Source organism: Lycium ferocissimum, chromosome 3 (genome assembly GCF_029784015.1).
Source record: "Lycium ferocissimum isolate CSIRO_LF1 chromosome 3, AGI_CSIRO_Lferr_CH_V1, whole genome shotgun sequence".
NCBI classification, from domain to species: domain Eukaryota; kingdom Viridiplantae; phylum Streptophyta; class Magnoliopsida; order Solanales; family Solanaceae; genus Lycium; species Lycium ferocissimum.
In genome coordinates, this window is record NC_081344.1 from 66,651,513 (window position 1) to 66,654,777 (window position 3,265).

A 3,265-nucleotide genomic window follows, 5' to 3' on the forward strand; every position below is an offset into this window, starting at 1 on the left:
CTTGGGAGCACATGATATTTGGAGATGAAGACTTTAGTATAATTAATTTAAGTGACGAAGGCAGTCTCACATGATGACAAAATGCACAGTTCAGTGGGAGTATAGCAACGCAAGGATCAGTGTACGAAGGACTTCAAGTTACGCCTTAGCTTGTGCGATGCAAGGATTATTCTGTTGCCGACTTTGGACTAGTTTCTCTATTTGAGTTGGGATGGGACTAAAAATTCTCCCAATTTATTTTGGATTCAGTTATTTTTTGGGGCTTTTTCCTACACCTATAAATATTTCATAAGCCACAATTCTTAGACATCTTTGGCATAAAACACAAGTTTGGAGGCTAGGGTCCCTACGTATATTTTCTTTCTTTTATTCAAACCTTGTTTATTGGAATTTCTTGGTGACAATTGAGATTGAAACTCTTGTTGTGCTTATTTATTGATCGACATTATTTTTAATCAAGTAAGTTATTGTTATTTTAATTATTCTTGTTCTTTAACGTTTCTCAAGGGATTATCTAATCCTAGGACTCGCCCATTTACTTTGTTTGAAACTCGGAAGAGGAAGAACGGGGTTTGGATAGAATAATTAACATGAATTTGGGGCGTTAAATCTCATCTAATGGAAATTGACCTAGGAATAGGCGATACCACTTGTAGCCATATTCGGGTGTTCTTAATGCTCCTAATTGCTTGAGGGATCTTCAATTGGGTAGTCTAGTTAATCTCCGGGAGAAGTTAATTTAGAGTCATTATCCGAGGCTAAATAAAATAAACTTGCTATTATTTATAATTCGTGAAATAGATTGGATCGTTACTTGAGAAATAGATTCCTTAATTCCTTACTTGTGGCCATTGATCAATTTACTTGCTTTCTAAATTATAATTTATATTTCCGTATTTTATCAAAACCTTATCAAAAACCACCATTGATGCGTTCGGTCTAGCTATTGTTAGTGATAATTCCTAATCTGCTTAAATTGCCTACATATTGTTCTCTGTGGGATTCGACCCCAACCTTGTTATGTTACTATATTTGACAACGTCCGCGTTATACCATTAATAGGTGTAATTTGAGCGTATCAATGTTCTCATTGAGTACACTAGAGGAATGTGGCATTGTGCAAAATAAAGGGGGAATAAGAAGTGCCTCTACTATTTCAAGTCTCATTAAGGCAAATGAGAAAATGTTAGCTGACATAGAGAGTTTGCAGGTTGAAAATGCCTTGTTAAGAGCAGAAAATGCTAAGCTGAAGACTGGAGGACCTGGTCCTAGAAAGACAAAAACGGCAGAGGTTGCTAAGTTAAGAGGTGAAAATAAAAATCTGCAACAGAAAGTTGGATGACTTCAGGAGTAGATCTTGGAAAATTACAGAGCTGCAGATGCCAGGCTAGACATGATGCTCAAAGCTCTTAACCCTATCAAACTTGCAAACACATGATCCATCTCCTTTTATCCTTTTTGGTCGCCTTACCTACCCCTGGTCCTAATTCTATAAAATCTCTTTTTGGCCTGTAACGATGACTATAGCACTATGGCAACTTTATTTTGTATATTTATGCTTCAACTGACTGATAGATCTCAATGACAATTGCTCTGTTTTGTGCATATGTTCTCTCCTTCATATTGTTCTGGTTGTTTCTGTTACTGATCATTCTAAGTTGCCTAAGAGCCTGTTTGGAAAGCCACCTGGTAATTGGAATTGGTGTAATTACTACCCTAGTAATTACACAATCTAGTAATTACACAGTATTGTAATTACAACGACCTTTTTGTTTGTCATAATGTAATTACAGTGTAATTACAAGCGTGCTGTTTAGTTGCACAAGTGTAATTACACAATTAATTTAATTTAAAATAAAATTTAATTATAAAAAAATTAAAATTAATATTTAAAAAATATGTGCCTTTATAAATGATATTAAATTAGTTATTTAATAATACATTATTTCTTTTAAATATGTTAATTAATAATCATATATTTGTAACTAATATTGTAAAAAATAATTGATATATAATTCAAATTAATAATATTTTAATTTTAATTGATTATAAAAATTAAAAGCATGGCTTTTCTATGATAACATCATGGTATTGGATGTTTAACAAAAAAAAGACTATTTATAAATATAATGCCATAACACTATTCAAATGTTTGACAATAATTCTATCAACTGTAAGTGAAAAATAAACAACATGCAATGTGAAATAACAAGTCAATAGTAACTAAAGCAAATATGTTAAAATCGAAAACATAACCTAAATTCAAAATCCGAAAGAATATTTTTAACATAATACTCTTATGTCAAATTCTAACGTTACATAAGTAAGTTTCAACGTAACATAAATAAATACTCCTGTAATTGAAAAGAAAAAGAAAGGAAAAATATAAGTCAATAACCTCATTCACAATGAAATTCTACTTTAATAACGTCACTTTTATATGCCAAGTTTGCTAATGACTCATTCTTTCTAATATTAAGAGATGTAGTTTCAAAAATTAAAATATTAACACGGTTATGCTAAATGAATAAAATAAAAAACTAAAAAAAAATACGAGCAATTACATGGAATCACAAGAAATAAAGGTTGGGAATGAGAAGAAAGGAAATGAAATATAAATTCTATAAAAAGAAAAATATATTTTAAAAAATACAAATAATTAAAAAGTAAAAATAAAAAGAAATTAAATAATAAAATAAAAAGTAAATTAGAAAAGAAAATAAATAAAATAAAAAAAATTAAATAATAGAAATAAAAAAATTAAAAAAAGAAAAGAAATTAAAATAAAATTAAAAAAGAAGTAAAAAGTAACCCCGTAATTACGGGGTGTAATTACACCCGATTCTCGCCCCCCCCCTCGAGAATTGGAGTGTAATTACACTTCTCTCAATTACACCTAATTTCCACCTAACCGTGTAATTACCCGGTCAAACAAACGAGCCAAGCGTAATTACACCCAATTACACTCAATTCCAATTACACAGGTGGCTTTCCAAACAAAGTTCTAAGTGTTGAGTTAATGACTGAACTTCTTCGAAGCCAGTACAATCTTTTATATCTCTTCTTAATGATGCCAAAAGGGGGAATGGGGATACAATCAAATTGATGCTACATTATTTTTCAATACTGCACTTGATGCTAACGGCCATGTTCTCAGGGGGAAGTCCCAAATGAATATTGCACAACTGTGAAATGGGGATACAATAAAATTGATGCTCCATTAATTATTCAATACTGCACTTGATCTCAATAGTGACACTTGATA